The 22406-nt window shown below is 42.2% G+C and overlaps 1 protein-coding gene across 12 annotated transcripts in view; it reads left to right on the top strand.

The window, feature by feature from the left end:
- Nucleotides 1–22406, top strand: part of FBRSL1 (fibrosin like 1) — a 779020-nt gene that overhangs the window by 370122 nt on the left and 386492 nt on the right. The window lies entirely within an intron of this gene.

The following is a 22406-nucleotide window of genomic DNA, read 5'->3' as shown; positions in this document are numbered from 1 at the left end:
AACCATGTATCTACAAATCCAAAGATCATAGATTGCCTGCAGCATACCTTTGACTTTCTCGATGCAAGGCCAAATCAGCCTTTTATTGTCCCATTTGGCCACGTTACATTTTATGTCCAGTTGAACATATGCACATACGTTTGACTGTAATGTTGGCTTCACCAACTCATGTGAATTCTCTCCAACTCCAAAAATGGAGAGGAAAGAATCAGTCAGGTGTGATGGAGTTCGCTTGAATTTGTTTCTGCCTGAAAGTGCTTGTACAAAGGTGTTTTCTTTCCCGAAAGTAACAGCACTTACAGCCTACAACCTAGACTTGTCATTTCTGAAACAGTCTTGCTTCAAAACTATTGGCTTATTTCAGACATTATACTATTTGATATTTGATTTTTTAAAAATATATTTTTATGAAAGATTTCTTGGTTTAAAAAAGTATGCGCAATGTCTCTTTTTTCAAGTTACATTTTCTACAGATCAGTTTCATTTGTTGAGACATTAGTGTTAAGGTAGGAAGAAAATGGGGAAAGATGTGGAGGGGGGGCATGGCGAGTGGGGTGAGATCGGGTGGCAATTCTACTTAGTGTCTGTGTGGGGTTTGTGTAAGCATCAATTGTGTGGGTCCTCTTTACTATTTGCTTGTATTCCTTTGGTGGTGAGAGAGGTTGGCATTGGCCTAGGGTGTGGTTGTTTGTTTGTGATTGGCTGTGGTGAACTTTGTTTTCATGTGTGAGTGGGGTGGGTGTGTTTTTCTGGATCAGGTTAGCCAGATTGATTTACTAAACCATAGTTTAGTGTTAAGTGAACGAGTCTTGGGGTTGTGTACTCCTCCCTCTTGCAATCTAGTGTTCTTTGATCTTGAATTGTTTCAACAAACCACAGTTTCTCTAAATTGCGGGTGGGGAACCTGCGGCTTTCTAGAGATTTTTGTACAACAGCGCCCATCATTCCTGACCATTGGCCATTCTGGTTGAAGTTGATGGGAGCATGAGTCCCTATTCCAGATTTAAACTAACCAGAGTCCACCCCTCAGTTTGTATGAAACAACAGACACTGGGTAGTTTCAAACAGGAAACAGATACTTCTGTTCTTCTCACAGCCATTGTAGAGCAGGAGGGGAAGTGTGGGCCTGGGGCTTGCTACTACTGTCGTATGGTCCAGTGTTATGTGCAGAATGGGCCATAAAATCAATTTTTGATGAAGGGCAGAATAAAAATATATTTAGATAAACATTCTGACTTTCAGATTGCACTTTCAATGTGCAATGCCATGTGATAAAACCAGGTTCAAAAATGTTTATAATAATAACAACAACAACAAGATTCATAAATATCTGGCCATCAACTCAGAGTTACCATAGTGTGATTCTGGAGCTGGTCTTGATTCTTTTATTCCTTTTTTTAAAAAAAAAAAAAGTAAAAGAGCACTCTGTATCCAGGTAGATTGCTACTGAACACATACTTACTAAGTAAATAAATAGTGGTGTAAGAACAAGGTAGTATTCTATAATTCCACCTATACAGCTGGAACTGTATTCGCTTCCACCTGCATTTTGTAAAATTGCTGTGGGTGGTTGCTCATTCAGAGGGAAGGGATGAGATGGTTTGAAATCATAATTGCCAGATAAAGCAAATATTGTCTGGATTTTTACTTGTGCTTCTGAATCTTAATTTTGATCATAGTAGCTTTCTTAAAAAGAGAAGGAGAAGCGAATAGCACTGAGCGAAGTGAACCAAAGCTGACTGCCAAATAGCATCAGACAAGTCCTGTCTTCTTTTGACTGCTCTCACTGAAGCCTTAAATTAATTCCCTTGCCAGTGTGAAAGAGAAAGAGAGAAGGAAATCTTAATTCCTTTTAGCATTTCTAATTGCCAGTAGTAACTATGGTTGCAAAAGCTGTAACTGGAAACGGTCTGTGTTTTTTACAATTCGGGGTACATATTTCAGATGGCCAGTGCTTGGAATGATGCCTGGATGGACTATCTTGGTATGGTGAATGGCAGCAGCACAACCGCTCACAGCATCACTCATCATTAAATGTGGTTTTGAATGTTTTTAGAGAATTCTTGAGTCTGCAAGATGGACATGATTTGCATCTGGTGGGAATTTTGAAATCATTGTGTCTACCAGGGAAACATTTAAACTTATCTCCTGATTTTTTTATTTGGGTGGGGGATGCCTTTTTTCCTCAAGCACCAATTGCCAACACTATGCAAAGCAGAATAATTGTGGTCAGGTTTTCAGTTTATGTTTGAGTGAGTGAAGTAAACCTTTTGCCTTGGGCTGGTAGTGAGAAATGTGGGAGGAACAACTCCGCTTGTAGAGTATCTCTCTCTCTCTCTCTCTCTCTCTCTCTCTCTCTCTCTCTCTCTCTCTCTCTCTCGTGTGTGTGTGTGTGTGTGTGTGAGAGAGAGAGAGAGAGAGAGAGAGAGAGAGAGAGAGAGAGAGAGAGAGAGCTTAATGGAAAAAGGTCAGAGGCCTTGCCACCACCCTGGTGTTAATAAATCATGGGCAGGCATTTTTATCTCCCTTCATGAGAAGTTCCTTTTGATCTGCTGAACAAACAGGCATGTAGAAGTATAGAGCTGTTTATCTGAAAGCCACTGGAGTTCTGATAAGTTTGTTTCTTGATTGCTGGGCTATAAAGAGATTGAGTAATAAGCACTGATATCTCAAACTGTGGTCTGTAGAGATTCCATACACACACCCCAAAGTGGGCTGTGAGCGTTAGGGTTCACCCATCGCCTGAGCATAATATATGTGTGTGTGTTTGTGTGTGTGTGTGTACTTCCTTGATGCAAAAAAAAAAGCCATTTCATGGGCCTGAAAATGTTCTGCCAACCATAAAACATTTCCTTTTTCATACTGGGTCTTTTTTTTATTTGTCCTGATTTTTGTTTTGTTTTGTTGCTTTTGTTTTCATTGGTTTTAAGCATCTGTTTTGGTGGTACTTCACTTCAATAAGAGTGTGATCCTTCTTGTTGATTATGCAGTTCAATTGGTCAAGAATCGTATAGCTAGTATGGTGATGTCACAAAGCCAAGTCAAAGTGAGGGCCCTCACTTGGGGAATAGGTGAATATTTTAATATAGTTTTGCAGTCCCTTTCTCCAAAAATTGCAAAAATTGATATTGTTTCCAAGGGGGTAAACAATTTCACATAACAATCCCCTCATCACTACCACTTCCTTTCCCACAACTTCCATTGCTTGTGAAATTAGAATTCAGCATCAATAAGGAACCTGGTATGTTTCTGCAAGGTAGGAAGAATTCAGTTTGTGTGTGAGTGTGAGGGAATTAAGATCATAGCTTGTTTCCCCTCACCACCTGCCAAACACATTCTTTCTTTTATTTTCTACATGAACTAGTGTGTATAAATTTGTTGTTAGTAATCTGAGCCATGGGGCTGTTTTGAATAGTGATGAAAAATAATAAAGGGAAATGTGCCCAGTTCATCTTCTGTGAAAAAGTACATCATTTGTCCCGTTGTCTGCTGTGGCAAAATTACATAACTTGCTGAATTTGCATAACTAATCACATAACATACTTAAATTAGATTGTTATCACGTTATTCCATGTCATTCATTTCAATGTAAAGGGAATGTAATGCACTTGTGATCCAGAAGCTACTGTTATTGCAGCATTATTGCTGACAGGCGTGAGACACTTCAGCATGTAACACCTGTGCTCAGAGACTACACAGGTTGCTGATTTGCTACTGGGCCAAGTTCAAGGTGTTACTATTAGTATATAAAGCCCTTAACAACTTTGGACCCGTTCACTTGCAAGATTGCCTTATCTCATATTTGTCTACCCAACTGCTGCAGTCTTTGAACTGGCACCGTTACATGTGCCTCAGAATACATGATCCACATTTCTCAGAAATCAATATTTTAGTGTGGCAGCACTCACCCTCCCTGCCTGTTTCGTAAAGAGGAGACTGAGAGCAGATAGCCATCTTCAGATATCTAAGGGGCTGTCACATAGAGGATGGAACAAGCTTGTTTCCTTCTGCTCCGGACGTTATATGACCCAAACCAGTGGATTGAAGTTAGAAGAAAGGAGATTCCAACTAAACATCAGGAAAAACTTTCTGACAGTAAGAGCTGTTCGACAGTGGAACGGACTTCCACGACAGGTGGTGGACTCTTCTTCCTATAGGTTTTTAAGCAGAGGTTGGATGGCAATCTGTCATGTATGACATAGTTGAGATTCTAGCATTGCAAGGGATAGACTAGATGACCCTCAGGATCCCTTCTAACTCTACAATTATATGATGCCATGACATCTGGCAGGCCTCTTCCATGTGCCATTTTCATTGCCTGCTATCCCACCTGGGATAGCTCAGCCAGTAGAGCACGAGACTCTTAATCTCAGGTTTGTGGGTTTGAGCTCCGTGTTGGGCAAAATGATATCTGTATTACTGGGGGTTTGACAATATGAACCTCATGGTCCCTTCCAATTCTACAGTTCTATGATTCTATGAAAAACACATATGTTTAGGCAAGCCTACCCAGGTATGTAGAATGTTGGCATGTGTTTTAATTTGTTTTTAGTTCATTGTTGATTTTAATTACTATTTGAATATTTTAACGGTTTTATTGACAATTTTATTGTTTTGTTCTTTTTGTAAATTGCTTTGAGTTTTTTCTTTCTTTCTTGCAATCAAGCAGTATATATATTTTATGCAATAGATAAATGTTCATTATCACAGTGAGATGGAGGCTCCCAATTGCAGCATTCCTGGTTTAACACATTCAAAGCCAGTCCTATATATTATATATTGTTCCATTGTAATGTACATTGTAACTGTACACTGAAATGTGTAAAGCAATATTTGTTGCTGTTGAAATATGGAGTGGGATAAACAGGGCCATTAAGTCCAGAGTCTAAAACTACCCATCTCCACCGTTAGGTCTGAGAGGTTGAGAAACTGCTGGTGTACACAATGTGTTGCTTCTCCATTAAACTACCTTCTGCCTGATCATGGGCCAGCTGTTGAGGAAGCTGTTTACTTCTGGATTTTGGCACCGTTTCTAAATGGATATGTCATAAGGCAAGAATCCATTATTTCTCTGATGCCACCAGGTCTAACTACCATTCAATTCCATATGGAACTCTGAAGATAATACAGGGGGGTTCATTCTTCTGATATTTTGGGGTTAGGTTCGTTTTTTGTTTTTGTTTGGGTTTTATTTTATTTTTTTGTCTCCTTAAGTACCAAGCCACTTTTTTAACAGTGGCATTCTCAAGGTCCCTAAAATATGCTGCTTTTTGCCAGACATTACCTGCAAGAAACATAGCATAAAATGTAGAACTTGAGGGTAATCACAGTTACACATGCAACTTTTGCAGTTCTACATGATGTGGCCTGTCTGCATTTCGCACAGAGCCAGATGAAAAATATCACAATACAAATGTACTTATTTATTTTATATAGCTAATTCATATATTGCTTCATAGTTCAACAAAAACCTCTAAGTGGTTTACAAATCACAAGAAAAAGGAATCAGTATAAGAATTTTTTTTAAAAAAATTCCACATTCAAAATCAAACAACCTACTAATAATCATAATTGCACACTTTAGTTAACATAATAAATATATCTAAACAATTTACAGAAAAAACCTTGTTGTTTTTGTTTAGTTGTGTCTGACTCTTTGTGACCCCAATGGACCAAAGCACGCCATTATTTTCCACTGCCTCCTGAAGTTTGGTCAAACTCATGTTCGTAGCTTTGAGAACACTGTCCAACCATCTCATCCTCTGTCGTCCCCTTCTCCTTGTGCCCTCCATCTTTCCCAACATCAGGGTCTTTTCCAGGGAGTCTTCTCTTCTCACGAGATGGGCAAAGTATTGGAGCCTCAGCTTCAGGATCTGTCCTTCCAGTGAGCACTCCGGGCTGATTTCCTTCAGAACGGATAGGTTTGATCTTCTTGCAGTCCATGGGACTCTCAAGAGTCTCCTCCAGCACCATAATTCAAAAGCATCAATTCTTCGGGAATCAGCCTTCTTTATGGTCCAGCTCTCACTTCCATACATTACTACTGGGAAAACCATAGCTTTAACTATACAGACCTTTGTTGGCAAGGTGATGTCTCTGCTTTTTAAGATGCTGTCTAGGTTTGTCATTGCTTTTCTCCCAAGAAGCAGGCGACTTTTAATTTCGTGACTGCTCCTTCATGGATCACTGCCTTGTCATGGCGAAGGGGCTTGAATAACTCAGAGAAGCTATGAGCTATGCTCTGCAGTGCCACCCAAGATGGACAGGTCATAGCCGAGAGTTTAGACTAAATGTGATCCACCTGGAGAAGGAACTAGCAAGCCACTCCAGTATCCCTGCCAAGAAAACTCCATGGACAAAAACAACAGAAAAAGCCTAGGAACCACAAAAAGCATGCATCAAAATTCAGTGTAATTACACTATCATAAAATACGGTATATCATCAAATACATATTTTTTTAAAAAAAATCTAATACAGTCACCAAAACCACTTAGCTTACACATTCACACTATCCAAAGTACACATTCACACTACACAAAACTAATCCAAACACACACAACCCCCACATTCACAGTAACTTTAGTCTCCTTGTACCCACCTCATCACTCCATCCACTCAATTCTCACTTCAGTGAAACACCTCTTTAGACACATTGCAAACTGATATACATAAAGGCGCTTTGTTGATTTCTTTTACAACTCTGCTTTGTTGCTCCTTCCCAAAATGCAATCTCTGTGCATCCTCAGTGCCTATAGGGATTGCCTTTAGGGGAGCCAAGCAAACAAATCTTAATCCAGAAAAGACTAAAGTAATGTTTGTTTGTTTTAAATTGTATCACATTTTTCTTTTTAAAAAACAAAAACAAAACATAAACCCAGTTCCTCTAGCAAAAACAGAATCAATAAACGACAGAAACAAAAATAAATAAATAATATAATCCCCCCCCCCCCCGGCAATACAATGCCACTCAAATCATGCTTGTCTTAGAAAAGTAACTGCATAACTTAGAAGTATAACTTGATAAGGCCCAGGATGCTCTACCACTGAGCTATGGCCCACCCCTAGGAAGCAAGCAGCCAGGAAACAAAAGCTATGGGGGAAGAGAACCCAGGTAGCAATATTGGGCATTGGCACTGCATTCCTTGCTCTCGATAGGACAGTCTGGAGTCGCTATACGCTATTAGATACTGCTTGTATAGCCTCTGCAGGGGAAACATAAAGACTAGGAGAATGCAAAAATAAAATAAAAATGAAGCAGAAGCTCTGAGGCTGCTGCTGTGTCCCAGGCCTAGTGCCAGGTGGAGTGTTTTCTGCATTATGCAAGTAGACATGTGGACCCTGCTACGTCTCTCATAAAGTATATTTTTGGTTTATTGGTTGCATTAATTCTCTTTCAAAATAACCTCCCTCTGTTTCCAATTAAACTGTGTTCTGCTTTTAATAATGATCAATTGTCCCATAAATTGTCACTCATCCCCAAAATCTCTCTCTCTCTCTCACACACACACACACACAGAGAGAGAGAGAGACTCTCCCTTTCCCCTTCCCCAAAACTGGGTATCTACATCAGTCTCAGCGTTTTGAGGCATTGCTAAAAGGCTGTTTTGCTGAGGCAGATACAACACACACACTCCTTTGTTTATTATGCCTGAGCATAATTGGATGATTTTGATTTACATAAACCTACAAGTTTTCATGCAAATGTAGCCTTTCTGACATGGTGATCTTCTTGAAACCCTTCAAGGCGTGGATGGTATGTGACCCCTTTTCTGATTTCTTTTTTTTAAAACCACATCATTTTAAAGGGAGGAAGTTAGGGCAGAGAGAGGGGAACCTCATCTGTAAGCTGTCTATAAAGAAAGCTACTATGTTAAGACAAGCACATCTTCACAAAGGCTTCCAAAATTCATTGCTGCAGGTTTGCTGTGGAAATAAATAGCTCCGTTCAAGACAATGATGGTTGTCTAGTCCAGCTTCCAGCAATATAGGCATATTTTGCCCAAAGTGGGGCTCGAACCCTATGACCCTGAGGTTAAGAGTCTCATAGCAGAGAATAAAAGCCAAGGCCTGGAAAGGACACCAATTTGCATGTACTAATTTGTATATATAGAGAGTGGTATTCAGCTAAGCTGTACTCAAAGCAGACCCATCAAAATTAATGAGCATGGCTAAGTTAAAGGTAAAGGTAAAGTGACCCCTGACCGTTAGGTCCAGTCGCGAACGACTCTGGGGTTGCGGTGCTCATCTCGCTTTACCAGCCGAGGGAGCCAGTGTACAGCTTCCGGGTCATGTGGCCAGCATGACTAAGCCACTTCTGGCAAACCAGAGCAGCGCACAGAAATGCCATTTACCTTCCCTATTTATCTACTTGCACTGCATGCTTTCAACTGCTAGGTTGGCAGGAGCAGGGACCGAACAACGGGAGCTCATCCCATCACAGGGACTTGAACCGCCGACCTTCTGATTGGCAAGCCCTAGGCTCTCTGGTTTAACCCACAGCGCCACCCACGTCCCATGGCTAAGTTAGGTCCATTAATTTCAATGTGTCTGCTCTGAGTAAAACTTAATTGAATACCAGCCATAGATGCAACTTTAGATATAGTCACTGCTGTTTAAATAGAAATGCAGTACATCTCAGTGATCTCACCAGAGTGGAGGTGACTGTGACCAAGTGACTTTGCATGCCTTCTCAGTTTGCTGATGGGCAGCTTCAAGGCTGCCCTTCTTTCCCCCCTTCTTGTTGTTGTTTATCTTTAAACCCAACTTGGGCCAGACAGCCCTTCAAAATGAGGAATTCTTTAAATAGAGGGTTGTGCTCTGTAAATTAGAATGCATGGGGTTCGGCGCTTATCTGACCTCCTATCACAGGTATTGCTGCAGCTTACCAGGAGGGTAAGTGCAAATAAACTGGTGGGGCCAATCTGATGTTCTCAATGGTGTGTTTGCACCCTGCTGAATATGCTTCTGCCCATCTCCTCATAAGCTGCAGCAATAACGCTTATAATGGGAGGTTGGTTAAGTGCCACTACTTCACCCTGCTGGTACTTACTGACAGCCACCTTACCTTTCCTTGACAGTAGGTGGGAAACTTACGAGGATCCTATTCCTCTAGAAGCTCTTACTGCACCTGCCCCCCCCCCCGAAAAACACAGAATGGAAAGCCTTGGCAAACATGGCTTTCTTCTTAGGCGGGCTGCGTGAAGGGTGGTATACCTTGAGGGATGTCCATATGAAGAGACAGGTGTTAAGCTTAAATTATTGTAGAAAGCACCCTGTTTTGGAAGGAAGGCCCTCTACATGGACCTAAAGTATGTGCCCATGGGATTAACAGCAGTAGCCAGCACACTCCTGATTGGAGAGATGTTTATTCACTTCAGCTGTGTCCACTGTAATTTGTTAATCTTTTTTCATATTTGTATTTCATCCCCTATCCATTTGCTGTGCATCTTAGCTGCTCTCTAAGCAAGTGTAACCATAGTTTCTGGCCTTCATTCTCCTTCTTAAGTTCCCTCCTAGCCCAAAAGAAAATAGAAAAGTTGTGGTTAACACAATTTACAGGAACAAACGTATTTCCACACCCAAACCTTTCTGCTAAGGTAGAAAGGGAAGCCAGCAAACTTGCCCCCATCAAACAGGTACAGTTGGGTCAGTGCTGTTTTTAACACCACAGCGTATATGCCAATTCCCATACACTGTTAGTTCAGGCAGCGCACGTTAATACCTGCCTCAAATCAATGCTGACCTTTGAACAAGTGCTGGTGCAGACACAGACTCTGAGAATGATGTGTCTCACTTGTGTGTGTTGCTTGCCCTCTCTCTTTCTCTCCTAAACAAAAGCATTACAGGAAGCAGAGGAAGCCCTCCTTTCTCAGCAAGCCAGCACTGCTATTTGATGTTTCCTCTAAAGCAGGCTCAGGTGGGGTTAGCTGAGGCTTTGTGTTTCCCCATTTATTTCCTGCTGTCCAAAGTCCGTGTTGTCAACGTGAGCTATGACCACCCAGGCAAAGGTTCTTGGTACCTAGCTTCTTTTTCTGCTAATGACGCAAAGGCAGCCATGGCCTTTTTGTTGTACACATGCTGTGACATACTCATAATAGAAAATTAACATGCGGGGGTGCCATGCTTTGCTAGTTTTTGTTCTGTATTTTGCTTGTCCCTACCACCACCACTTCAGTTTCTCTTCCTGTGTTCATTAAAGTTGGAACAACACTGGACAACAGCAGCTGAGGTTGAGCAGAAAAGGGGTAAATGGTGTGCTGTGTTGGCCTATTTAACTATGAAATGAAAAGGTTGCAAGAACAAGGGAAATACCAGAGGCAGAGACTCTTGGGGAAGGGCCATAGCTTACTGGTAGAACATTCTCTGTGCACACAGAAGGTCCCAGTTTCCAATCCCTGGCAGAACCCTGTCAGCTTAATTATTGTTCAGTGTAGACAACACTAAGCTAGCTCAACCAACAGTCTGCTTTGTATACATTATCTAGTTGCAATTCTCACACCTGTAGGTGTTTAGCTCAGTGGCAGAGCAACTGCTTTGCATGCAAAAGGTACAATGTTCAACCCGTGGCATCTCTAGGTAGAACTAGGAATGTCTGCTGCCTTAAACCCTGGAGGGCCTTTGGAGTGTAGACAATACTAAACTAGATGGACCCATAAAGCAACTTCCTATGTTTCTGTGCACTGGATTTGTACCGCAAAGACCAAAAGGAACATCTAGACTGTTCAGTAAGTACATGAGCAAAGGATGCTCATCATTTCCATGTGCTAAGATAGTTTCCCCAAATATGAGAATCAAAGTGTAATAATAATACAATTTCCCTGGGGAAACTACAGGTGTCTTGCTATTCTAGATTACTGCAAATACAAAAGAAATTATATGAATGAGAAAGGTACAGTAGTAGATTTATCACATATATGGAAAGAAGGTTCCGGAGATTTAGGCTGCACGAGCACCATACATTTAAAACACCCCCCCAAAAAAATAATCCTGGAAAATGTAGTTTGTTAATAGTACCAGGAGAGCCAGTTACCTGTTGAATCTACGGAGAGCCTTTACTGAGCTGCATTTTCAAGCTATACATTGGACCCAGGAGGCGATTCTCACCTTATCGAACATCCAGGAAGATATCTCTGCATGCCAGAGAAAGTCACCCTTTTTGCTTTAGCGGCCAAAAAGATCAGAAAGAAGACATAACAGTGAACTGGACAGGAGACATAGAGATCTAAATAGGGACTTTAATTTGTGGCGCAGCACCCCTTTTGCTTCTATTTCTTTTGGTTTCAGATTTGTCCTGGCCAATGCTAGTACAATAAAGTTATTTGGATTGGATTGGTATCAGGAATTATAGTTTAGAGAGCTGCATTTCCCAGGATTCTTGGGCAAGGGGGTTGCTTTAATGTATGGTGTCCCACATATGCATGATGTGGCAATATTGAATCATTGAGTCATCATCAACATCACATCTATTCAAAAGCGCCCCCCCCCCCCACATCTGTAGTTTGAAGGGGATTTATTCTAACCACCTCGTTCCTCTTTATTTTTAGACTCAGACTGAGCTAAGATGGCTGGGTAGAATACACAGTTGAATTTCATATCAGTAGTACCAAGACTTGGAAATAAAGGAAGTCACTAGTAGCAGGTTCAGTTAGTTAAACACTGCATATTTTATAATAAAAATGTACACTGTTTATGTACACTTGTTTTACATATAAGGAAAAAAACTAATGAAAACAAATGCTTAAAGCAATCACAACAGAAATGTGTATATGGGATATCATAGAATCAAAGAATTGGAAGGGACCACAGTGGTCCTCTAGTCCAACCATCAATGCAGGAATATTTTGCTCAACATGGGGCTTGAACCCAGACCCTGAGATTAAGAGCCTCATAGCAGAGATTAAAAGCCAAGGCCTGCAAAGGACAAGATAGAGCTTTAAAAGTAAGCCACCAGCATTTTGAATTGTGCTCATATATGGGTCAGGAACCAGTGGAGCTCTTTAAATTTTGGTAATACAGTAAGCTCGCGACTTACTTGCTTTTAACTTCTGCACATTCAGCTTTACGTGTGTGGCAATAAAAGAAAAGAAAAGGGATGGAAAAGGGGTGGAGCTCCAGGACAAATGACTTTGGCAATCACACCCACCATTGAACATGGATGACTGTAACCAGGCCCTGTGTGTCCCAGTGGGGGCACACCTTGACACAAGCAGCTTTGGCTGATGAAAGGCAGTACTGTATATGTCACTAAGGCCACTTGACTACTAGCAACAGTGCATTCAGTGCATGGGGTTGAAAGTAGGGATGTGAAACACTATACTATGTTGGGAGTGCAACAGCAGGGATCATTCAGCTGTAACTTAACGGTTAATTCTCTTATCAGTCAGCTAACCATGGGGTTGGGTTGAGGTATTGCTTATAGCAACCAGGCAGAGTGGGAGGGTCTTTCTGTTAAGATTTTTATCCACCCAAGCTGCTCAGGCGTTTTCCCAACACTTTCATGGGGTAGCACGTGCTCTGATTGGCTGCGTAGTGCTGTGTTTTCCCTCTCTATGGTTGGTTGAATGTCTCCCTGCTATGTACAAGGCCTGAAGTAAAAAAGACAAAAACTTCTCTGTTTCTTTCTCCTCAAGTTATACAGTTTCAATTTGTTCAGTTTCCTCAGGATTTTCACTCTGGTCTCCCGTCTGTATTATTTAAGTGACTTTGCTGACATGCCACAATTCATCCCCACTGCATCTTCACTTCCTGCTGCTAACCATCCTATGTTGAAATGGCTCACATTATTATCAGCTGTGAGGCTCACAAGCATGGCAACCAGGAAGCCGAACAGCTGTTTGGTTACTGTGAACCCCATTGTTTGGAAAAACGAATCTTCTGGAGCTGCGAGGCTGAGTTCATGAGGCAGCTCTTATTGCCAGCTTCAAAAAGCTAGTCTAAGCTTTCCCAGCAACTGCTTGTAGCTGTTGTGCTCACAGGCCCTCCAATTACAGCTGCTGCCTCATCTTTGCAGCCCATCCCTGGGCAACAGTTAAAAGAGACATTGTGGTTTCATAAAGCTATTTTTTCAACTGGGGTTTTTCTTTTAGCTCTTTGGTAAAAATGTTGTTCATTAACAGAATGGCTTCACAACCAGCCTGTTGGCGTGGAAAAAATCCCCCTGAGCAGTGAAGCCAGGCAAAATGCTGAATGGGACACTGCCCTACCAACCTCAGTCTGCCCTTAATCACTTGCCCACCTGCCTGCCTTCTTCCTTCGAACCAGCCGAGGATGTGGCACTGCTTGTCAGCTTCCTCTTCTTTAGTCTTAGTGTTTTCCCCTTATATAAATAAGAGTGGATGATGGAGACAAAATTAGAATTAGTTAGATCTGCTTTCCATTGGCTCTGGCACCAACTACTGTTGGGCTTCAGTTCCTGCCTTCTTCCGCCTTGCCAGCCACGATGGGCACCAGCCATCACTGCCCTGAGCTGCTTTCAGTTGCATCCACATTTTAGTTTGTACACTCTTTCTTTTGATAGGAATGTACCTGTATGGCGTGCCACAAGGGTGCTTGCAACTCCAGGGTCTAAAACCCAAACTCATTCATTACCCTGAGAGAAAAAGTGGAGGATGGTGGGAGGAGTCCTTGCACATAGCTATATTATTAACCTCATTCTTCAGCATCAAAAACTTTTATCTAGGGAAAGATGCTGAGATTTGTATGCCTGCTCTGATGGCATCTCTCGCTCACCTATCAAGCACATTAGCTTTGTAGGTCTGGAGGCCTTTCCAGAATTTAAATATATGTGTGAACAATTTTACTTCGAATTCTGAACCTAGAACAATCCAATTGTACATGTCACATCTTCGTTTATGTCTGCCTGCAGCTTCTCCCAATAATTTTTGTGTCCGAGTTTCTGATTTTTTGAAATTGTTGTCTTCCACATTTTCTCTTGCATTTTCCAGCTGGGATTTACGGTGCAAAGGGAAGATGTAATAGTCAAGATGCTACTAAAAACAAGCTGGTCAGGCATGAACAGAAGTGAGGAGTAAGTCACAAGAGAGCTGTTTTGATACTACACATTTTCCTCCTTGTTAAATCACCAGCTTTCCTTCCCTCTAGGTTCTCACAAAGGGCTTGTTGTTCACCCTCAGGAGACATAGCCTACAGTAACAAGTCTGCTACATCTGCTACTCAGGATGTATATTTAAGAGTCAAGTTGGATGTAACAATCTTAGTAAGAGTCACGACATGACTCTTCTCATGAAGTATGAATGCAGCTTTGCTACTCGCTTTAGATGCAAACTTGACCACTGGTGCAACTCTGAGCCTTGCCCCCCAATCGTGCTTCAGGCTGCCTGTTTGCTTTCTTATACCAGGTATGTTGCCTATTTAAGAAGATCCCTGTGGATCAGACCGAAATCTCATTTAGTCCAGCATCTTGTTCTATGGGAGGCTCATAAGCAGGACCTGAGTGTAACAGCACACCCTGCCCTGCTTGTAGTTGATGTTGAGAAATACCCTGCCTCCAACAACTTTGCTGCCACATACACCCGGACAACACCATTACTGGCCCCAACAACATCACACATACCATCTCGGGACTATTCAATTGCTCATCATCTAACATTGTGTATGGCATCAAATGCCAACAGTGTCCTTCAGCTCTCTATATTGGACAAACAGGCCAAACCTTACGCCAAAGAATAAATGGACATAAATCTGACATCAAGAATCACAAAACAGAGAAACCAGTAGGAGAACACTTTAATCTCCCAGGACATTCTATACAAGATCTCAAAGTAGCTGTTTTACTACAAAGGAATTTCAGAAATAGACTGGAAAGAGAAGCTGCTGAATTGCAACTCATTACCAAACTTAAAACCATGGAGAAACCTGGTTTGAACAAAGACATTGGATTCTTATCCCATTATACATGACTAAGCCATTTCTCACCTTCTCACCCCTTGCCTTTTCCTGTAAGACCCATTACAGTCGTTAAGAGTCGTCAGCAGGCTCATCCCAGCTATCTGCCAATCTCCCATTCCCACCACCCTTCTGAGTAATACCCCTCCCCACCTTCTCACTATATAGAAGGATCTGGCAACTTCTGTTTCAGCGTATCTGAAGAAGTGTGCTTGCACACGAAAGCTCATACCAAGAACTAACTTAGTTGGTCTTAAAGGTGCTACTGGAAGGATTTTTTTTATCCTGCCTCCAACAGTGGAGGTAGAACTAGCCATTGGTAGACTTATCCTCTGTGAAATTGTCTAATCCTTCTTTAAAACCATGCAAATTGGTGGCTATTGGCAGAGCACAGTGGGGTTGCTGTTGTTTTCAATATTTGCACACCAAATGTATTTTTTTTAAATAAATAAATAGCTTTTTTAGGCATGGGGAGAGACTTTCCGGAGCAATGGTGTGTTTGGGAAATGAATGCAGAGTTGACAGTGCAATCCTATTTGTGACCACTCAGATGTAAACCACTGTTGAGTCCAATAGGACTTATTCCCAAGTAAATGTGTGTTGAAAGCTAATTTCAGCCAGGGTCCTAAGGTTCCAATAAAGAGGATAGTACTCACACCCCCACACCCCGCAGCACATACAGAATGCCACCTCCTCCCTTGTGTATAGTCTCAGCTACCAGCCTTCACCAACCTCGTGCCCTCTAGATGTTTTGGACTACAACCCCCAGGCTTGCCCTGCTGGGACACTCCAGGCACTTTGAGTACTTGGGTCATGTAAACAATTGGGAGTGGGGGGGGTGCCAATACTATCTCCACTAAGATGCTAGTTTCCCTCCTCATCTTATTAGGGACAGTTTACACTGAACTACGTACTTGAAAATAATTAGCAGTGCAAAGTTTACTCACTTTGAATTTTCCCTGTGGATTTTGTTGAGTTAAACTAGATTGATGATTGATGATATATCCAGATTGCTCTGCTTTGAATACAGTTTTGCAACATTTTCCGAAGTGTGGTGAACTGCAAGCATTCCAGAGACCACTTAGACCTGTGGTCTTCAGCTTTTTTAAAAATTCAGACGTACTTTTAACTGCAACAGTCAACAATGAACCATTTCTTTCTTTCTTTCTCTCTTCCACTTCCTTTTGAAATTTCTGCCATTTCTCTCTTCATGCAGCCCAGTTATGATTTCAACAAAAACATTTGGTTGCATGTGCTTCAGCTAATTCCAAAATGGACTGCAGCTAGGGATCGAGTCCAAGTGCAGGCTGGTGAGGATCAGAAGGGCAACAGACATGGTCAGAAATGGACTAGGGGTCATACACTGAATCAGGCAGATGAGGATCAAAAGGCCAGAGGCTAGTGTGGAATCAGCTAGGCAAAACTTCAAGTTCCAAGACCGCAATAAAAGGTAAAGGGTGGCCAGAGGCAGATGTTAGGTCAAAGCTAGGGAGGCTGGCTTTTATTTTTCACTGTAATGACTAAATCTGAGACGAATTTTTAAAGGGTTGCTTTGGTGCAAAACAGGGAGTACCCCCCAAAAAAAAAGTTTCTTGAAAGACATTCTGCACACATTTTTGCACTGTTTTGCTCTTGTTTGTTGCCCTTTTCATTTGTCAGTCAGTATATTTTATTGTTTATAGCCAGTGGCCATCACAATAGCCCCTTTCAGTTGCTTTTATTTCCCCCCGCTTTCCGTTATCTGTATGATCCCACTGATCAGAGAACATGTATCCAGCATGATGATGTCACAGTGCCTCTCAGTGGCGTAGGGAACCCGGTGACACCCGGGGTGGGTATGCACGCTATCGCATGCACACAGCTCCATAGGGTGGGGCATACTGAGGGCCAGGCGCATCTCTGGAGCTGCGTTCCTCCCTGGTCCCCTCCACTTGGAGGGCAGTGAGGGGGACATGATGTGCATGCATGCTGCCTGCAAAAGCAGTGCGGGGCTGAGGTGTTGTGTCCCTCCCAGGCGCCCTTCTGCTGGAGGGCAGCTGAGGGGGAGGTGGCAGGTTAGGGGCTGGAGGGCGCTGCACCTTGGGGTTTGGTGTGCCACCCCAAGTTAAGTGCCACCCAGTTTTCCCTGCCCCTTTCATGCCCCCCCCCTTCTCTGCTACTGGTGTCACCATGCCCTGTGTATGTGATGAGACGTCAGGCCTTGGCCTAGCTCAGAGATGCACTGTGGCTGGAGTTCAGCTCAGATGCAAGAGGATGAGGATCAGAAGAGCAACAGATGTCCGGAGTTCAGGCACCAGCTCAGGAAGATGAGTAGCAAGTGCAAAGTTGAAGCCAGGCAGAATGTCAAGTTTCAAGAGCGTGATACAGAGGGTTGAAGGATCCGGATGTGGAGTGAAATGCAGGCAGGAATTAAAATGTGAGACAGTAGTAAGGAGAAGACAGCAGGAGAGTCTTCCTCAGGACTCTTGGTTGAACTTGGCTTGGCGGCAAGAACTTTTTAGGGCTTGGTGTGCCCTGATTGAGTTGGAGTGTCAGCTGACGCTATCAAGCTGGGAGGGCAGCTGACTCTCCCCAGCTTGAACTGCAGCCTATATTACATATTTCCCCTAAAACCTAATCTGTCTGGCCTCCTGAGGACCCAGAGCACAAGCTGGTACTTCAGAAGGTGAAGCACTGCAGACCACAGTTCAAAACACACACACACACACACACACACACACACACACACACAAAAACAAACACACACACACACACATACACAGAAGCACCCAACAGTGTGCAAGTATTATTTTGGCATTTTTTCTCTTTCTTTGAACACTCAGTCTTTTCACCTGACAATCAGCAGCTGTGGAAACATGATTAAAAATAGTAGTTCCATCTCTTGTGCAATTTCCCCACACTTGTAGATTGCAATATATATATATATATATATATATATATATATATATATATAATATCTCCCCACCTTGATTGGCTCTACTCAAATCAATTTGTCCATGTGTATTTCTGGACAGAGAGAGAGGCGTATCATGACACATTTTAAGAGTGTCATCTCTGTCTTGCGGTGAATGATCACTGCTAAAAAATGAACCACAGGGACATGTATCACACTAAGCAGTTGTCTGACCATCTGAAGGCGTTTCTCTTCCTGCTAGTGTTTCCTCTCTGAGGTTGCATGTGACCGTGAGAGCAGTGAAACAGGAAGTTGTAATTTCAAGCCTCTTTGCTATCAGCATGATATCTGCGGTCAGTCCCCTGACACAGCTTGCGGCTGGTTTCTGGTTAGCAGAGAGACACTTTTGTGCTGATCTGGCATCAGTTCCCACCTACTTAATCAGTTAAGCTGTGCAGTTGAGTAGCGTTTCTAGTTGCCTTGTGGATTCTAGTAATGGCAAGGAAGAGATATATTTGAGTGGTTCTGACAGGAATAGCTGGTCACTCCAGAGAGGCTGATAAAATTACATGAGCACTCTCATTTATGTATGGAAGACATTTGCTTTTAACCTCCCACAGGGTTTTACAGTGTGGGGTTGGAGATAAAATACTTATCTTATTTCTGCAAGAGTTGCTTGGTTAGTCTGCTTCAGCAGGACTGACCAGAAGCCCTTCATTGGCTTGGCTTGTGTTAAGATGCAAAACTCTTAAACCAACTTCATGGACCAGGTGGATAGCCTCCAAATTTTGCTCAGCTCCCAACTCCCAGCAGCACCAGCCAGCATGGTCCAATGGTCAGGGATAATGGGAGTTGTAAACCATCGACATCTGGAGGACACTGTGTTAGCTACCAGTGGTCTATAGCCTATAGTGGCATGGTTAACTTCTCAATTGACAACAAAGATCTGAGACATTGATCTTTTGCAAGTAGCACAATTCGAGCCATAGTGCCCAGCACATAGACTTTGAGGATATAAAAGTTTGTGACATCTCAGCTCAGTTCAGTTGTGGATTTTCAGGCCATGAAACAGCTTTGCCAGCCAGTTTCCTTACACTCCTGGAATATTTAGCTTATCCCCCTGCTACCTTGCTACCTGTGCAGATCAGCAGACTACTGTGAACAAATCTGGTTGCGACATATAAAAAAGGATATTGTAGAGTTGGGAAAGTGTGCAGAAATGGATAACCAGATTGAGGGAGGAAGCCTTCTGGTTTATTGAGCCCAAGACAAAAATTTAGCACAGGGTTAGAGGCAGCACCCACCTTTTCGTGAGATGATGGAGTGTAATCTGTATTTGAAAGAAGAGAAAGAGAAGGGACACTTTGTTCAGTAAAATGAAGAGAAGCCCAAGTGACTGGATGGAAAGGAGATTTTGAAAGAGGCATGCTTTCTAGATTTTCCAGTGAATTTTTAGCACAAATGTCATCCCTGTTTGAAACTACTCAACACAGAAATTATGAAATATTCCTGGTTGCATTCAGCATCCTCTAGAGCAGGGGTAGTCAACCTTTTTATACCTACCGCCCACTAATGCATCTTTCTTGAAAGTAAAATTTCCTTACCGCCCACCAGTGCTTGATGGAAGGAGGATTCAGCTTGTGCCGTAGAACCCCCGACCGCCAACCTAGAATCCTGAAAAGCCCACCAGTGGGCAGTAGGAACCAGGTTGACAACCCCTGCTCTAGAGAGCACCTTCCATTAAACTTGAACTGAATTATTTCTTGCAACTGCTGAGTAAGGCTGCAATCCTATTCTCACCTACCCTAATGAACTCAATGGGGCTCGAGTAGACATAGGGTTGCATCCAAGTAAGTTTTACTCAGATTGAAGTTATCCAGTGCACTGCAGGTGTGCTGACCCCCTGTGATTTCTCCAAATATAGGAAACTCAACTGCATAATTTGTGACTGCCCCCTTGAAATTATATGCCCCATTCAAATTAATAGATGTAAGTTAGTCAAGTCCCTAAGTTTTAATGGGTCTTCTCTAAATAAGACTAACAAGCCATTTGTATTGTATTGTAAAGTCTATTTGCTTTAGAGTAAAGCTGGAGGAGAATGAACTCAATCAGAACATGGGTTTCATAATTCATTTTGAGTGGTTTCCCCTGGCGAGGACATTTGTTTTTGAAACACATTTAGGAAACTGTTTGTTAATGCATCTTTCTTGCAGACATTGGTTTTCCTTCTTTAAAAAAAATACCTGTCTTTCATAACCATACAAAACCACAACTCATTGCCCATTTACTTGTGACCTATTGGCTCTTGATAGCCTCAGCTTTGAACCTCTTATTTATATGCTTTTGCTACCTCTGCCCTGCCAGCTTTCCTATCAAATTGTTTACGGCTCAAAGCAATTTCCTTCTGTGGCACAGAGCACGTCTGGGATATACAACATGTGTTAATTTAACAAAGCAGCTCTTTGATGCTGCTTTAATTTTTTAACAACAGCTCAGAGGCAATGATGTACAGATTATATAGTGTCAGTTTCCCAATTAAAGTTTTACAGGAAAATACTCTGTGTTTGCTCTGAGGCGGTTTTGAACGCTTCCTTCCGGCACTCATGCAAATGAAAAGCATACGATTGCAAAGCATCCATTTGAAACCTTGAAATATTTATTGAGGCTTCTCTAGAATACTGAAGCAGGAATCTTCCTGTAGGCTTGTTGATGTCTTTCATTTGCATATATTTTGTAATTAAATGTCTGGAAGCTTCTAGTTTATTGTGTTTTTTAAAAAAATAAAAAACCCAGTAATAAGGTATTTACCATGCTCATTGTAGAATTCCCTTGGAATTTGAACTTAGGAGGGAGGGGGCACAAAGAGACTGTGTCTGAAGTGCCTCCTGGTAAATAGAAGGTTCCCATTAATTATGGTACAAAATTATGATGGGATGAATAATAGCCTGCCTGGTCTAATAATGTTGCTTAGATTTACAGACACAGAGGAGACAGTCAGTAAAGCAAGGCACATACCTTGAGGCACAAGGAATTTGGAAGTGAGAAGATGCCAACAAATTATTTATTATATGTTCAGCTTCCAATTCTCCTTGTCCTTGTGAGGGTGGGTCCACCACTCCAGTATCCAGCCATGTGAAGGTGTTCTTTCTATTGCTGGCTACAAGGATGAGGAACAGCTATTGCCTTGCTAGGTCCGTTCCCTTAGTGAGCGCTATTATAGAAGGTTGCAGGTTCTCCCCTTCCCCTCTCCAGAGACTGATTTGTTCTTTGGGCCCATGCTCCACTAAGTTATACTTAAAGTAGAACCACTGGCTTTAATAGACCCAACTCACACAGATCCATTAATTTCAATGGGTCTTCTCAAAGTACGACTAATGTTCAACAACTCTTCATTTCCACCAGCTGACATCTTGAATGTGATGGAAAATCCACAAATATTTTCCAATGCCAGGGTGCCAAAAAGGCCATCTGCCTCCCCTTCCAGAATGACACACTGTTCCATCTCCTGGCCAACAATCCTTTCGATCGGTTTGAGCCTTACTAAATGTGCATCTTCTCTTTGGAGCCTCATTTCCACATGTTTACGCAGCTCTGCTGACACCCTTGTGGCGTCTGCTTACTCTACTTGCACTCATTGAAATAGTGGCAACTGTTGTCAGCACATGTGTGTCTGTTTCTGTCAAATATTTTCCTTAAAATAGAAAGCCTTGCCAGACATGGCAAAGTGAGCCCTGCTTTCTCCAGAAATAACAAAAACATAAACATAAAACTTCCCTGCTTGCCGAAAAAAATGAAATGTGATATTTCAAAAAATTATATGTTGTAGAATGGAAGGCGAGAGGTGGGGAGCGCCAAATTTTGGCATCGCACAGGGCGCTGCTGAAATCTGAGACCCCAAGGTCTGCCACTGTTCAAGCAGTAAGCACAAAAATAAGGAACCCACTGTATTGGTACATACACAAATACCCAAAAAAAACCAGGGGTTCGGGCTAGCATACAAAGAATATATGGCAAGCAAAGTACAACGAATGTATTCGTCACAATGTACCTGCTATTATAAGGCATACAGTACATGAAAGCGGTACTCCAGAATCATCAAAATAAGTACAATATTACAATTAATATTTCCATTATCTTCGACGCAAGGGAATTCTTGGGAGCTGGGGAGCGGCTGTAGCAAACAGGACTGGAGCCCAGTGATCCCAGTTTTGAAGAGAAACTCATTCTTCAGTTGACATTATAAAAGAAAATGATAGGAACCCAAACCGAACAATATAATGTAAACTTTTCCAGACCATGAAATTTCCAAATTCCTCTCCTAAGTGTAAGAGCTTTGGCCTCTTTGAGAGCCAGGGTGGCACACTGGGTAAGAGTGTTGACTGGAGAGACTTAGTTTCAAATCATTCTCCCTCAAAATGACTTAGGTTCATTCTCCCTTGCTGCCCCTTATGTATGAAACTGTTTCCCAGAACACCTTTGTGAATGTCACCTCTTATTTCCTTCCAAGCCTGCCTCTCAAAGACCCACCTTTCCCATCAACCGTTTGGCACAGCCTCCTAGTAGTTCCCATGTCCGTTATCTCAGTAGACCTTACAGCAAGGAGGACGG

The sequence above is a fragment of the Podarcis pityusensis genome (assembly GCF_964106645.2).
Source record: "Podarcis pityusensis genome assembly, chromosome: 16".
Classification (NCBI taxonomy): domain Eukaryota; kingdom Metazoa; phylum Chordata; class Lepidosauria; order Squamata; family Lacertidae; genus Podarcis; species Podarcis pityusensis.
The sequence above is the reverse complement of the archived record's forward strand: the minus strand, read 5'-3'. Positions and strand labels throughout refer to the sequence as shown.